This window comes from Helianthus annuus, chromosome 16, assembly GCF_002127325.2.
Source record: "Helianthus annuus cultivar XRQ/B chromosome 16, HanXRQr2.0-SUNRISE, whole genome shotgun sequence".
NCBI classification, from domain to species: domain Eukaryota; kingdom Viridiplantae; phylum Streptophyta; class Magnoliopsida; order Asterales; family Asteraceae; genus Helianthus; species Helianthus annuus.
In genome coordinates this window covers 190,952,234-190,969,888 of record NC_035448.2, presented here as the reverse complement: position 1 = coordinate 190,969,888, position 17,655 = coordinate 190,952,234, and the positions used below count along the sequence as shown (strand labels likewise).

The following is a 17,655-nucleotide window of genomic DNA, read 5'->3' as shown; positions in this document are numbered from 1 at the left end:
GATGGCCACGACTAGAGCACGGGGTGTAGGCGTACACCCGGCGTGTATAACTCTTTAATGTGGTGTGTTATTTAACCTTTAGCCCGGACAGCAGATCCCGGGCCACCATAAGTACGGGTACATGTAAATCGTTCACAAGTTTATATTGCATAAATATCCCAAGTTAATAAAAATATTTATGCCTTGTGCATTTAAATCAATTTTCAATCATTTTCAAAATGAGTCAGTCGATTTGTATTTACCAGTGTAAACTGACGTATTTTTTTCCAAAAGGTTAAGTGCAGGTACTATACGAAATAGGCTGGTTGTTTCCTAAGAGCGTCCATTATAGTCTCGCAAGCTCGGACGACAATAACTGTTGAACAATTTATTCTTAGTTTTATTTGATCCGCCTGTGGATCCGTTTCAACTACTGTGATATTTATTATTGCAATTTATTTAAAAGTTGAAATGTATCTATTCTGCTTCCGCTGTGCATTATTATATTGTGTTGTTTGTCTATGACGATGCCAACTACGTCACTGTACCCCACACCGGGCCCACCGGTGACACGTGGAGGTCGGGGTGTGACACTAACCGTTTGACCCGTTAGTGAAATTACTTATATAACAAGTTAGTAAGTGATTTTAAACACTTTAAGTATGTCACATAAAGTGCTATTTGTTCCCAACAATCAATACTATAACACCCAGTTTAAAGTACTAGATTTAATGACATGGAACCTTACACTTGATGCCAAAAATTTAGAGTTTACAAAATCTTTTAATATTCTAGACCATAATTAGACACAACATACATGTATTGTTCTTACGAAATCATAATCAAACGATAACTACAATTGTTTACATAGTTTTTAAAACAAAAGATCATGTGCGGAAGCGTTTGTTAAAGTGTTCGGTTCGAATTCATATGCTTGATCATCACCCTTCAGCTAGGAAACCTGAAAAACTGAACATTTTAACCCAATGTTAGCATTATGGTCCTTGACCAAGAAAATAAATGAAAAGGTGTGTTAAAACCACCTAGAGAAATCAAGAATTATGAAATTACAAGCATGTAGGAAGAAACGGGAGGTTAAACGGGTAAACGGTTTAAAAGTTTCGCAAGTTTTAGCGTTTCAGACAACAAATATGATTCAGCAGCAATTTAACATTTTTAGGGGCCGTCGCCGACGCCCCTATGGCCGTCGCCGACGCCCCTTGCATTTACCCGTTTTGCCTGACGCCTTATCTTACTGCCTACGTGAAGCTGGCCGACGCACAGTGGTGCACGGTCGTGCACCTAATCGCACGGTCGTGCGTTTCCGAGCAAACCAGTGCACTGGCTGGTGCACTGCCAGTGCCCCCACGTCGTAGGGACTGCACGGTCGTGCCGTTGGATGCATGACCGTGCATCAGCTGCCAGTTCAGGATTTCATGTTTTTCAACTATACGACCTAAACATGCTTACCAAATTCGGATCCTTAACTCCTGTATGAAGAGTTTAATCTTCGCAACAAGTTTAGCGCAACCAACTTGCAACTCATACATTAATTATAACCGTGCTTCATATAATGATATCTAACTTCATGCTAGACACCAAAACTTGTTTTGACCCGTTTGGGTACTAAATAAGGCACCTTACGGACGCCCAACTACCAGGATTATTACTTGTTTAAATCTTGGCCGAGTTCATACCATAGGGGTATGTCACACCCCGAATTTCCACGTGTCACCGGTGGGCCCGGTGGGGGTAACGTGACGTAGTTGATAACATCATAGTCAAACAACACAATATATAAATGCACAGCGGAAGCAGAAATAGATTCATTTCAACTTTACATAAACGTAATATTTAATATCACAAGTAGTTGAAACGGATCCACAGGCGGATCAAATAAAATAAGATAAATGTTCAACAGACTTTAGACGCCTAGAACTTGCAAGATTCCTTACTAACGCCCTGAGCAGCTTCCAGCCTATTACGTACTTGTACCTGTCACTTAGACTTTGGAAAATACGTCAGTTTTCACTGGTAAATACACTCAACTGACTCATTTGAAAAGAGTTTATGAAAATTGGTTTAGGCGCACAAGGCACAAAACTATTTTGACACTTGATTAAAATGCACAAGGCAATATTAATCTTTTATACTTGGGACAAACTATATCTCATGTTATCAGTTTTACATAACTTGCTCTACATACGGGGCCCGGTCCTATGCCGGTTCAAGATTAACCGACACACCACTATTCCCTTATTGGGAATCCCATATTGGGTATAATCAATTAATAGCATAAAGCATCTGTCAGGTGTATGCCTACACCCCGTGCTTAGGTCGTGGCCATTGCACTTAATGAGTCAAGGATATCCAGGACACGGTCGCATTAATCCCCAATGTTTCAGTCAAGCAATACGAATTAAAACAGGTTATTTGGATCTCCCGACACATTGGTCTTCGAATCCCATACCTGACCATGCGGTATTTATATTACCGTATCCCAAGCCCGTAATAGGGAAAATAAGTTAAGAGTATTTACCTGAGCTAGCTCCTGTCTTAAATAGCAAGAATTATAATAACTCAGCCGTATTCACTTAAGTAAGCGTAGGTACAATTTACCGGAAGGCTCTAGTCTGGAACGATGGTATAAATAACCAATTAGAATACTAACGGGTCTTTAATTAAGCATAAGCTTAGACCGGTTAGTTTTAAGGAAATATACGGTTCAAGCGCACGATTAAGCGAAGACCGGATAGAACGTGATTTAGACCCGACAAGTTTGAATACTTGTATAATATGGGTATACAAAATACATTCTGGATTTTGAGACAAAAATGATAACGTTTGACCCGTTTCGGTCAATTTACGCAAACTAGTTACGTAAACCGAACCGAACGCGAAAAGAGCGATACGGGTAGTCAAATGATTCAAATGCAAGCTCCCTGATATAATATGCTTCAGTTACGATATAATATCAGTAAGTTATGTTCTATATTGCCCGGAATAATTTTAAACCCGATTTATGCCTTAGAAGGGCATTTTGGTCATTTAAAAGATAATAAAAGAGTAAAATTAGAACTCTGAGTTTCGGGTCTGGTTCATACAGTAATTATACTTAATATAACATATTATATCAGTAGGGTATGACCCATGTACCAAATTTATCATTTAAAACCAAACTATGCACCGTAGGGGTATTTTAGTAATTTCACAAGGGCTAAAAGTGCCAAAACTGGAAGTCTGAGTTCATATACTTATACTTACTGTTTTTATATGAAAATATGCTAAACACATCAGTAGGTATAGGTCTTATATGTTTAAAACAAGTATAACGCTCACTATGCGCTTAAAACGCTAAATATGCGATTTAAGGGCGTTTTCGGGTTTTCAAATTTAATCTGAGATTTTTATATTTCCAGAATACTTAAAATAATTTATTCATCATATAAAATCAGTAGAAAAAGGTTTCGGGTCAAAAGGATGTGTAAAACTCATTTTATGGCTAAAACGGTCAAAACCGACATAAGTCGAAATGACTAGGCGATCTAGGATCCGTTCAGCCAAAAATTAATTAAAAATCATCAAAATTCCCAGAATATTATATTACTTCTGTTGGTAAAGAGTTTCGTATCAAAACGTGGCCAGAAACGGGTTCTACGCGAAAAGGACCGTTTATGTAAATTTATAATATAGTTTTACGCTAATGGCCATAACTCAAAATCTGGACCACCAACTGATCCGAAATTTTCGGTGCAAGTTTATATATTAGAAATAAAGATTTCTATCCTTTCACTTTTCCAAAAATCACGTTTTAAATCAAAAAGGGCAAAATAGTCAACTTTATGCATAAATAGGAAACATGCATTCGAATCGGCTAAGCATAGACTTATGACATAAAATTTCCAGAAAGTTTAACTAAAATAAAAATAGTCAAAAATACTTTCCAACACGGATCTCGAACATGCAAGTATGAATCCGAATCGATAGTCTACGAAATAATCGTTTTACAAGACTTTCGGTTCCGATTCGTGTCTATATCATAGATTGTCGAGTTGATGATGGTAAAACCCATTCTTATATGTATTACAAGTTATTTATGATGATCAATCAGATTGCATGTCTAATATATTAACATTCAAGCTTATTTTTGCGAAAATCAATTCTGTTGACTTTTTAGAAACATGTTTGACTCGACAATTAGCATGCATATAGTGGGATTCAGATAGTGCCCTTTAGAGGGTTTGTTTCCCACATAAATACCAACCTATAACAAGTTTCAATTCGAGAAATGACTGAAAGAAATCCGTTTAATCGGAAAGTCAAAGGTTATGAACACCCAGTTTGACTTTTACTAATAATCAAAGCAAAAACGGATTATAGAACGAATTGAAAGCTTACAAGAGTCCTATAGAGGTTTAGTGAACACTAGAAGTCGGCCTTGATGATCAGATTTCCTCCAGAAAGCTGCCTTGAAGTTCTTGAATGTTGAGAGCACTTGTTCTTCAATTGTAAATGATCAAAAATGAGATCAATTTGAATTTAAAGCTGAATTCTTTAGGTTTACTGTTGTAGTAGCCATGCAAGGCCTTTGATTGGAGTAATTGGAGGTGCAATTGAGCTGTTTACCACCCAAAATCGGACCCAAACTAACCATTTTCGAAGTTCCTGTCGCTGGGCAACCCACGCGGCCCGCTTGGGCTTTACCAGGCGGGTCGCCTGACCCTTGGTTCAGCAAAACAAGTTTCATTCTTGACAGTTTTAGTCCCTGAGCTTGCGTGCGATGTTTCGGCTACTTTTCTCGACCCGTAAACCCCCAAACTTGGTTCCTAAGAACCTTAGGACTTTTACCAACATGGTAATGCCCTCGGATAACTTTGCGCTCAACCGAAAAGCCCTGAAATTCGACGTTGACGCTTTTAGTCCCTTGAGTACGGTTTTGGCCATAACTTTCTCATACGTTGACGAAACTTCATGAAATTTTTACCACATATTCTAGTGAGTATATTTTAGCTATACAAAGCTTCGGGTCTGCCAAAAGTTCACTCAGAGGTATAAATTAAACATGTTGACACTTTTGGCCCCTATAGTTTACAATACTTCACTTTTGTGAAATTTCCGCGTCGTATGATCCATGAACCATCCATTAAAGATTATAAACATTATGTGGGGTTATCATAGAGCCTATTTATCCATTGTTGACACTTTGGACCCTTACGTTCCATAGTTTTCACTGTTTGTCACTTTTAGTCCCTCTAAAGTATGTTTTCACATAACGGAACCTTATGACACGTGTCAAGACATTATTGGACGAAATTTTTTCGAGGTGTTACATCCTCACCCCCTTAAAAGAAATCTCGACCCCGAGATTTATTCAAACAAATGGGGATATTTTTCCTTCATCGTGGATTCCACTTCCCACGTGTATTCGGGACCTCTACGGGCATCCCATTTGACCTTAACAATAGGCACGTGCTTCCTTCGAAGCTTCTTTACCTGTCGATCCTCAATCGACAAAGGTTTTTCCACAAATTTTAGACTTTCGTCTATGTGTATATCTGTATGCGGTATAACCAGTGAATCGTCAGCGAAACACTTCTTCAAGTTACAGATACGGAACACATTATGAATAGCACTAAGCTCTTCAGGCAAGTTTAACTTATAAGCGACTGCCCCGCCACGTTCGATTATCTCGAAAGGTCCTATGTATCTCGGGCTCAGCTTGCCTTTCTTTCCAAATCTCATCACACCTTTCCAAGGTGATACCTTAAGCAACACTTTTTCACCCACATCGAAGTGAAAATCTTTGCGCTTAGGATCCGCATAACTTTTCTGCCTATCCCTGGCAGCTTTCAAACGATCGCGAATCTGAACGATCTTGTCTGTCGTCTCAAAGACGATATCCGGCCCAGACAACTGGACATCTCCAACTTCTGCCCAACAAATGGGTGATCTATACTTTCTACCGTATAGGGCCTCCAAAGGCGCGGCCCTAATACTAGTATGGTAGCTATTTTTGTAGGAGAATTCTATCAAGGGTAGGCGGTTATCCCAACTGCCACCTAAATTAATCACACATGCTCGAAGCATGTCTTCCAATGTTTGGATGGTACGCCCACTCTGTCCGTCTGTCAGCCAACCGTTATGTGATGATGCTCCTTGACTCATTGGGGAAACATATCCTTAAATCCTTAGGGTGTAATACATTGCGAGCTCCACCAAGTTCCTTAAATAGGTTTTAGCTCATAAGTTATTTGACCTCGATATATTCGTTTACTTCGAATGGTTTCATATATTCAGAGCTTACTAGCCTGACAATTAACAGCTTGGCACACCTTTCCAGGGTGATATCTTTTGTTGAACCTTATTTCTTAGCAAGAACCTAGAAGGTTTGCTATTTCCATGAATCCTTGATTCTCTGCCGAATACTGGCAACTTATAGATCCCGATAATTGGACTTACCAATTTTCTGTCTAGCAATAGATGTTTAACATCTTATCTATACAAGGTCTCCCAAAGGAGCAGCCTTGATACTTATATAACAACTGTTATAGACAAGCTAATCTTAAGGTGAGATGGTTATTCCAATCACTGCTTAAAACTAACCTTAAGGGGTAGCTTATCTTTTAAGTCAGTCGAATAAATCGACGATCCTGGGCGGCAATTGGGGATTCCTAGATATTGCCTAAATAGGGTTGCGGTAATCAATGCATAAGCAAGATGAACCGTCTTTCTTATTTACTAAAATCGGAGTTCTTAGAACTTTGAATTTTGGCTTTACGAAACCTTATCCAAAACTTATGGATTTGGTTCTTAGTTCTTCCTGTTTCGCTGGTAATAACAGATATAAGATCTTTACAATAACTGCAGCCCTACGCGGGATGTTTGTCCTAACATCCTCTTGCCTCTCGGAAGGTAAACATGGTAATTCTTATAAAGAAGCTATTTATGACACATAGAGGTGTCAGAGATTTCTGCATTCTCAGGCTTTGGCTCATCTATCGCTTTCGGTGTCAGATAAGTGACACATTCCCTTTACCATTGCAAAGATGCCCTAAGTAGAGATACTTATAAGGACATTTTTATATTGGATATCTCCTTTGAATACTACTAGTCGACTTTAGTACAATATGATCATTGGGATATCTTCGGGGATCCCATGCATTAAACCTCCATACTGATCAGGCATGGAAGTAATCTATGGGACACACTAGGATACGCAATTCCTCATATGGCACTCTTATCAAACATAGTTTGGCATTCGCAGACGATAGAAAACAATGAGAAAATAATAAAATAAATAGAATAATTAATATATTGTCGTACTCTTTCTGGGGAAGAGTACTCCAGATTCTTATGAAAGGATTATCTCCGAGGATGGGAGAGAGGTCATCAAAGATTCCACTGGCAAATTATACCTCATATTTAATATATGAAGTCCTTATGAATGTAATCCAGAGTTTGCTAAGCTTATGGTTCGCTAAAGGTTTATTATCCCTTGCATCAATGTAAAAATACTTGGCAGTCACTATCAATGCTAAACGGTAAAGGACGTACCTAATGCTATTATCGATGTGCACTGTCTCAGGTATTCAACCGGTAGTCTAGGCGGTTCCTTTCTTATCCTTTCCAGACCTAGCTGTTTCTTTCTTGGCAGCCTTAGGGCAATTAGTACTGATGTGCCCCTTTTCACCACAGCTGAAACAGTTTGCATCCTTCATGTCCCTACATTCGTGGGACTGGTGGCCAGTTCTTTTACAGATGCCACATTGCTTTATCTTCTGGCTTAATCGACACTGCCCCCAATGTCTTCTTTTGCAGGTTTTGCATGTAGGCTTTTTGTTGGAATCCTGTTGGTTATTGCTGAGCTTGGATTTGCTCTTCTTAGGATTCTGAGAGTTATCCTCCTCCCTTCGTCTTTTGTCATTAGTTTCCTTCATGAACGACTTTTGTCTCACTACATCTTGAGTGAGAGACAAGGATTGATCTACAGCTGATCTGTAGTTGATTGGCCTTGAAGCCTTAACATCCCCTTTTATTTCTGGTGCCAAACCACCGATGAAACGCGCAATGCGTTTTGGTTCCGGGGTGATTAAATAGGGTACTAGTCTAGATAGGGAGTTGAAGTCGGTAACATATTGCTGGCAATTTAGGTTTTTCATTGAGAGGTTCAGAAAATCCGTCTCCACCTTTTCCACTTCGTGTTGTGGACAGTAGTTCTCTTTGATAAGGTCCGCAAACTTGGACCATCCCATAAGGTATAGGGGAATTTTCCCCGTGGACTGCATCATGGCCTTCCACCATACAAGAGCCTCTCCTTTAAAAGATTGTGAAACAAATTTTACTATGTCCTTATCAGCACAATCGCTGATGTCCACAACCGTTTCCATTTCCTCAAGCCATTCCATAGCATCAATTGCTCCTTTTTCGCCATTGAAATCTCTGGGTTTGCATGAGACGAAATATTTGTAGGTGCACCCGCCCTCAGTTGAACGGGGCTTATCATAGAGTACTAACTCCTGAGGTTCGCTCTTTTCATCTGAAGAGTGAACGAAGCTCTCCTTTCGAGCTGATGTATGCGTTTCCGTATGGATCTTTGAGTGAGTGACACTCGGTTCCTTTTTGTTCTCAAGCACCTTATCCACAACTTCACTAATTGCTGCGCTAATCAAGGCCTGAAGAGTAGTGCCATTAACATTTATGTTTATATTTGCACCCTTGTTTTTAGCCGCTGCACTGCTGTGTGCTTCGTCGGAAACCTCCATTCTGGAGCTTTGGTACTAACACCCAAAAATAACATATGCTTAGATGCAAGTTATTATGGAATCATCGTAATGGATGATTTATAAGGTCATGGTATTACTAAACCATAATGGTTGTTTGGTTTATAACTTCCTTATAGTATGCTACTAGAAAGTATGTCAATTATATTTAGCCTAGGTCAAAAAGGACCATCAATTTTGTTTATGGTTCGGACCGAGTCCATCACCTTTTGACTGGGGACCACAATGTCGCAACTGTCCTTGTCATAACGACAATCTTTAGATAGTTGGGAGGCTTGTCATGAAGGACATTAATAATCATAGGCCCGAAGGCCTTGTCACAAAGGACATACAAAATATGGTACATAAGGCATTAATATATAAGCTGTAATCTTATTGGATCAGAGATCTTAATGTTCGAACATAGTTCTTCACCTTTGGACAGAGAGTCAAAGACTACAACCGTCATCTTGTGGAAGATAATTTATTTTGCCACAAAGGCTAGTCAATGTACATCATTCTGACTAACTAGATGATTGTGAGCCCCAGAGGAGTCAGCCATGGTGAAGCCTTGAAGGCCAACTAACCATGAAGTAATAGCTTACTTAATTACAGGGAATTGTCGAATCTGATAATTTAAATAACCATGGTGCAAGCAAACCATATAGGCCAATAGATAGTATTTAGTTTATTTGATCATGTCTTGCCTAGATTTTTAAATAAACCATCTTTGGCGTTTTTAAATGGAATAAATCCTTTATACTTACTAGACAGGGGACATAAGTCACGACTGTCAATGTCATAGCGACATCTTATATAGCACAACGGCTTGTCCCATAGGACTTTTCGATGGCATAGATGCCTTGTCACTAGGGAAATTTTAAAACATAACCAATGATTCCTTTGGATCGGAAAATTTCATAATTTATTGTCTTGACAAGAAGTTATGAAATAAAACTATCGTTTTCATGTATGCATCCTTGCCCGTAGGCATACATCCCAGGTGGATGTTTAGATGTGTACATCATGTTCGACGTTTATTAGCCATGATTCCTATCGATCATATAGGCTAATTAAGGAATTTGAAAGTTCCTAATATAAAGGTGACAATCGCGATTTTATCGCATCACTGTTGTCGGGAGTGTTAACACGTTTTCAAGTGTTAATCAGGATCTGAATCTCTTCTAATCAGGTTTTACCGTCTTAGCACGGTCTTCAATGACATTCAAGCTAGGTCAAACCTTTTAAGATTCTCCTTTAATACATACACTTAACGGAAAAGGAATAAAGTTTATTTTATTCAGGATTTTTATCATGAATCCTAATTTATAAGTGAGTAATAGCACAAATGGCCTAGTCGAGTAGACAAGTTTAATTTATAAGCCATGATCGTCTGGGATCGAGGCATTTAGTAATAGCACAAAATGCTTAGTCACGTGGACAAGTTTAATTTATAAGCCATGATCGTCTGGGATCAAGGCATTACAATTTATCCTAGTTATAAATCATTACGGATATTGAGGTGGCACCAAGGCCTAGTCACAAGGACATTTATAAATTATAAGCTAGGATTTCAGAGAATCAAAGCCTTGAGGTTTGAACCTAGTTCATTACCTTTTTCTGACAGGGAGTCATAGCTACCACTGTATTTATTAAAATTTCTGGCCCGTGGGCCTATCAATTAACATCTCGTAAGATGTTAAGACATATAGTCATTGTACTGATGATACGTTCAGCGGTCAAAGTAATGACATGACGCCATGATCAGTGTCATTAATTTAATCAACTGTCGTTCAGTGGTCATAATGATGACATGACGGCAGGATTAGCACTTAATTTATATCAACTGTCATTCAGCGGTCATAGTAATGACATAACGACAGGATTAGTACTTAATTTAAATCAAATGTCATTCAGCGGTCATAATAATGACATGACGACCAGATTATCGTCTAGAGGGCTTTTGAGCATAGCTCACCCCCTTAGGACAGGGAATCTCAAAAGATTCACAACTGTCGATGTCGCAATCGGACAGTGTATTATAGCTCGTGGCACTTCATCCTTAAGGGATGATTATTTTACTTACAGGGAATTTTAAATAGATCCCAATTTTCAAATTTATTACCCGTAGGCACTTCATCCTTAATGGATGGCTATTTTACTTGCAGGGAATTTTAAATAAATCCCAATTTTCAAATTTATTACCCGTAGGCATCAAGTCATTATCAGACTTGTATACAGATATAATCTGTAGATAATTTATAAAAAGAGTGGCTTGTGTGATTTTACGGTCACGCTTAGCCAGGAGTGTTAACATGTTTACATATGTTAACAGAGATTTGAATCTTTTCAACCAGGTTTTACCATATTGGCCAGGCCTTTTATTAAGACATTCAAGCTAGGTTTTACCTTACTAAGATTCTTGTTAAATGGCAAATCAAATAAAAATTGATATTTTCCATTTATTTAATATTTCTTATTTAGAATGAAAGTCCAAACGTAATCATTCCATTATATAAAAGTAAAAGTATAAAGTTGCCCTAAGCGGGACTTGAAAGGAATAATGTTGTCCTCGCAGGGACTGAAAAATAAATATGTCCTTATAAGGACTAATAAGGAAACGATCTTCAGTAAAAGGAGCTTCTTCTTCGTTTTATTTCTGAATGCTTTCTCCTTGGATGTTCGTTTCACTTTAGCCGTGGTACGGAGCTCAGCATCTCGGGACTCCGGGTGTGGAGAACTCCTATTACGGCTCCTTCGCTTGGCGACGTATCCAATATATAAAATAATTGGAAGCAGTAAATTCCAGATTAGAATCGGGAGTATTCCTATGTTAAGTCTAGACTCAGAAGGTTAAGGAATGTGCTATTGTGTCATTGAGATTAAACACAAAAGGCTAGTGTTTAATTCACTCAATGTTGGCTCTGATACCAACCTGTCACACCCCGAATTTCCACGTGTCACCGGTGGGCCCGGTGGGGGTAACGTGACGTAGTTGATAACATCATAGTCAAACAACACAATATATAAATGCACAGCGGAAGCAGAAATAGATTCATTTCAACTTTACATAAACGTAATATTTAATATCACAAGTAGTTGAAACGGATCCACAGGCGGATCAAATAAAATAAGATAAATGTTCAACAGACTTTAGACGCCTAGAACTTGCAAGATTCCTTACTAACGCCCTGAGCAGCTTCCAGCCTATTACGTACTTGTACCTGTCACTTAGACTTTGGAAAATACGTCAGTTTTCACTGGTAAATACACTCAACTGACTCATTTGAAAAGAGTTTATGAAAATTGGTTTAGGCGCACAAGGCACAAAACTATTTTGACACTTGATTAAAATGCACAAGGCAATATTAATCTTTTATACTTGGGACAAACTATATCTCATGTTATCAGTTTTACATAACTTGCTCTACATACGGGGCCCGGTCCTATGCCGGTTCAAGATTAACCGACACACCACTATTCCCTTATTGGGAATCCCATATTGGGTATAATCAATTAATAGCATAAAGCATCTGTCAGGTGTATGCCTACACCCCGTGCTTAGGTCGTGGCCATTGCACTTAATGAGTCAAGGATATCCAGGACACGGTCGCATTAATCCCCAATGTTTCAGTCAAGCAATACGAATTAAAACAGGTTATTTGGATCTCCCGACACATTGGTCTTCGAATCCCATACCTGACCATGCGGTATTTATATTACCGTATCCCAAGCCCGTAATAGGGAAAATAAGTTAAGAGTATTTACCTGAGCTAGCTCCTGTCTTAAATAGCAAGAATTATAATAACTCAGCCGTATTCACTTAAGTAAGCGTAGGTACAATTTACCGGAAGGCTCTAGTCTGGAACGATGGTATAAATAACCAATTAGAATACTAACGGGTCTTTAATTAAGCATAAGCTTAGACCGGTTAGTTTTAAGGAAATATACGGTTCAAGCGCACGATTAAGCGAAGACCGGATAGAACGTGATTTAGACCCGACAAGTTTGAATACTTGTATAATATGGGTATACAAAATACATTCTGGATTTTGAGACAAAAATGATAACGTTTGACCCGTTTCGGTCAATTTACGCAAACTAGTTACGTAAACCGAACCGAACGCGAAAAGAGCGATACGGGTAGTCAAATGATTCAAATGCAAGCTCCCTGATATAATATGCTTCAGTTACGATATAATATCAGTAAGTTATGTTCTATATTGCCCGGAATAATTTTAAACCCGATTTATGCCTTAGAAGGGCATTTTGGTCATTTAAAAGATAATAAAAGAGTAAAATTAGAACTCTGAGTTTCGGGTCTGGTTCATACAGTAATTATACTTAATATAACATATTATATCAGTAGGGTATGACCCATGTACCAAATTTATCATTTAAAACCAAACTATGCACCGTAGGGGTATTTTAGTAATTTCACAAGGGCTAAAAGTGCCAAAACTGGAAGTCTGAGTTCATATACTTATACTTACTGTTTTTATATGAAAATATGCTAAACACATCAGTAGGTATAGGTCTTATATGTTTAAAACAAGTATAACGCTCACTATGCGCTTAAAACGCTAAATATACGATTTAAGGGCGTTTTCGGGTTTTCAAATTTAATCTGAGATTTTTATATTTCCAGAATACTTAAAATAATTTATTCATCATATAAAATCAGTAGAAAAAGGTTTCGGGTCAAAAGGATGTGTAAAACTCATTTTATGGCTAAAACGGTCAAAACCGACATAAGTCGAAATGACTAGGCGATCTAGGATCCGTTCAGCCAAAAATTAATTAAAAATCATCAAAATTCCCAGAATATTATATTACTTCTGTTGGTAAAGAGTTTCGTATCAAAACGTGGCCAGAAACGGGTTCTACGCGAAAAGGACCGTTTATGTAAATTTATAATATAGTTTTACGCTAATGGCCATAACTCAAAATCTGGACCACCAACTGATCCGAAATTTTCGGTGCAAGTTTATATATTAGAAATAAAGATTTCTATCCTTTCACTTTTCCAAAAATCACGTTTTAAATCAAAAAGGGCAAAATAGTCAACTTTATGCATAAATAGGAAACATGCATTCGAATCGGCTAAGCATAGACTTATGACATAAAATTTCCAGAAAGTTTAACTAAAATAAAAATAGTCAAAAATACTTTCCAACACGGATCTCGAACATGCAAGTATGAATCCGAATCGATAGTCTACGAAATAATCGTTTTACAAGACTTTCGGTTCCGATTCGTGTCTATATCATAGATTGTCGAGTTGATGATGGTAAAACCCATTCTTATATGTATTACAAGTTATTTATGATGATCAATCAGATTGCATGTCTAATATATTAACATTCAAGCTTATTTTTGCGAAAATCAATTCTGTTGACTTTTTAGAAACATGTTTGACTCGACAATTAGCATGCATATAGTGGGATTCAGATAGTGCCCTTTAGAGGGTTTGTTTCCCACATAAATACCAACCTATAACAAGTTTCAATTCGAGAAATGACTGAAAGAAATCCGTTTAATCGGAAAGTCAAAGGTTATGAACACCCAGTTTGACTTTTACTAATAATCAAAGCAAAAACGGATTATAGAACGAATTGAAAGCTTACAAGAGTCCTATAGAGGTTTAGTGAACACTAGAAGTCGGCCTTGATGATCAGATTTCCTCCAGAAAGCTGCCTTGAAGTTCTTGAATGTTGAGAGCACTTGTTCTTCAATTGTAAATGATCAAAAATGAGATCAATTTGAATTTAAAGCTGAATTCTTTAGGTTTACTGTTGTAGTAGCCATGCAAGGCCTTTGATTGGAGTAATTGGAGGTGCAATTGAGCTGTTTACCACCCAAAATCGGACCCAAACTAACCATTTTCGAAGTTCCTGTCGCTGGGCAACCCACGCGGCCCGCTTGGGCTTTACCAGGCGGGTCGCCTGACCCTTGGTTCAGCAAAACAAGTTTCATTCTTGACAGTTTTAGTCCCTGAGCTTGCGTGCGATGTTTCGGCTACTTTTCTCGACCCGTAAACCCCCAAACTTGGTTCCTAAGAACCTTAGGAATTTTACCAACATGGTAATGCCCTCGGATAACTTTGCGCTCAACCGAAAAGCCCTGAAATTCGACGTTGACGCTTTTAGTCCCTTGAGTACGGTTTTGGCCATAACTTTCTCATACGTTGACGAAACTTCATGAAATTTTTACCACATATTCTAGTGAGTATATTTTAGCTATACAAAGCTTCGGGTCTGCCAAAAGTTCACTCAGAGGTATAAATTAAACATGTTGACACTTTTGGCCCCTATAGTTTACAATACTTCACTTTTGTGAAATTTCCGCGTCGTATGATCCATGAACCATCCGTTAAAGATTATAAACATTATGTGGGGTTATCATAGAGCCTATTTATCCATTGTTGACACTTTGGACCCTTACGTTCCATAGTTTTCACTGTTTGTCACTTTTAGTCCCTCTAAAGTATGTTTTCACATAACGGAACCTTATGACACGTGTCAAGACATTATTGGACGAAATTTTTTCGAGGTGTTACAGGGTAACTCTCGGGCATCGTGTTTGAATAATGAGATAAACTTAATAACAAGTGTAATGTAATGAAACGATAAATTTCATACCTTTAAAGCGCGCCTTTTCCCCGTGAACTCCCTCCGGCTTGTCCGCTTGATGATCCGGACTCTTTGCCTAATAAATTCAGTTTTTAACTTGTTTAGAATTCTTTTCTTGACCATATTCACATCATTTATGAAACATGATCAAATTCTGCGTTTTTATCAAATTTAACATAAAAATCATCACTTAGGCATTTCATCAAACACCTAACGGGTCAGATTTTTTTACCTAGTCGTTACTTAGTTCATGGCTTGTTATTTACATCTAAATTCACTTCAATTAAGCAAGTCTTACATCCTTAACATTTAAATAGCTGAATTTCATCATACAATTCAGCTTTTCATTAGATTAAAAATCACAATCCTAGTGTTTGTCTAGCTTTACAACATCATAATTCACCTACAATGGTGATTGTAATTTCTTCAAGTGTCATGCTATAATTTTCACTAATAATCATCTAGGGTTCAATCCTAAACATCATATTACTTCAAGACTTGTTCATGCATAGCAAATTTGGGCTAAATTTCAGTTTTTTTTCACCATTACCCTAGTATTCATGGTGAACCAAAACATCAAAATTTTACATACCTTTTGATCCTTGTGACGAGGTGATCACTAATTCGTGTTTAGAATTCGATTTGGAACTGAATTGGGGCTTCAATTTGCAGATTTCTAGCAAGAAGTTAGGGCTTGGAGAAAGCCCTGGTCGCCCCTTTCCTCTTGATCGACCAGACACACCCACAAATGGTGTGTTTGGTGAATTTTGTTACTATTAGGCCCTAACTCTCATTCTTTGGCAATTTCAGTCCCTCACTTATCATTTCTTTTTAAATACTAGAGTTTTAACCAAGTGTAGGTTATTTTCAAGACTTGTAATTTTAACTAGGTTAAAATTTCTACATGGTTATTTCTTGTTTATGAAATCCTTAAATTTCTTATATAAAGATTTATATTTTCGGTGTGTTACAAGTCCACCCCCCTTAAAAAGGGTTTCGTCCTCGAAACCGAATTACGTACCAAATAATGTAGGGTGGAGACGTCGCATCTCCTCTTCAGACTCCCACGTAGTGTCTGATCCTTTTCTGTGCTCCCATTTGACCTTGACTTGATTTATCACCTTGTTCCTCAAGCTTTTCTCTTTACGATCTAAAATCGCAATTGGTTTTACTGCATAATTGAGGTTGTTATCCACCTCGATATCATCGTAGTGGACATGAGCAGTTTCGTCGGCCAAACATTTTCGGAGATGTGACACGTGGAATGTGCTATGTATCCCACTCAGCTCTTCGGGTAATTCAAGTCAATAAGCTACCTTACCAACCCGTTCGGTGATTCTAAATGGCCCAATAAATCTTGGGCTTAGTTTTCCCCTTTTTCTGAATCTAATAATGCCCTTCCATGGGGAAACTTTTAGCATTACCATGTCGCCAACCTGAAATTCAATTGGCCTATTTCTTTTATCTGCGTATGCCTTTTGCCGGTCTTGAGCCGCTTTCAAGTGTGCCCGAACTATGTCGATTTTCGCATTTGTAGCTCGGATTATATCAGTTGGTGCTAGCCCTCGCGGACCCACTTCTCCCCAGCATACCGGAGTCCGACACTTTCTGCCATATAATAGCTCATACGGGGCCATTTTAATGCTCGCGTGATAGCTATTGTTATATGCGAATTCGACCAAGGGTAAATGGACATCCCAACTACCTCCAAAGTCAATAATGCAAGCCCGCAGCATATCTCCCAACGTTTGTATTATTCTCTCGCTCTGCCCATCCGTTTGTGGTTGGTAAGCAGTGCTAAGGAACACTTTAGTTCCCATTTGTTCTTGGAATTCACGCCAGAATTTCGAAGTAAACCGAGTGTCTCTGTCTGACACAATGGATATCGGTACCCCATGCCTTGCTATGATTTCGTTGGTGTATACTTCCGACATTTTCTCCGATGTATAAGTCTCACGAATCGGGATGAAGTGAGCACTTTTAGTTAACCTATCCACGACTACCCATATAGCATCAAAGCCACGGCTTGTTTTAGGCAGTTTGGTCAATAGGTCCATCGTAATTTGCTCCCATTTCCAAACCGGGATTTCTAACGGTTGAAGTTTACCATATGGCTTTTGGTGTTCCGCCTTGACTTGTAGGCACGTCAAACACTTTTCCACGTATTTCACGGTGTCACGCTTCATTCCGGGCCACCAATAGTTTTGCTTCAAGTCGTTATACATCTTGGTCGCTCCCGGATGAATGGAATAGCGGGACTTATGAGCTTCATCAAGCAGAAGCTT

At 38.4% G+C, this 17,655-nt stretch overlaps 2 long non-coding RNA genes across 3 annotated transcripts in view; both read right to left on the bottom strand.

The window, feature by feature from the left end:
• LOC110917516 overlaps positions 1-17,655 on the bottom strand; it is a 48,394-nt gene that overhangs the window by 14,270 nt on the left and 16,469 nt on the right. The gene's annotated exons all lie outside the window — the stretch shown is intronic.
• On the bottom strand, positions 693-15,446 carry LOC110917517. The gene is made up of 2 exons (XR_002580616.1): positions 15,380-15,446; positions 693-948 (listed from the first exon to the last, which is right to left on the bottom strand). It is a non-coding gene; the product is annotated as an uncharacterized LOC110917517 (long non-coding RNA).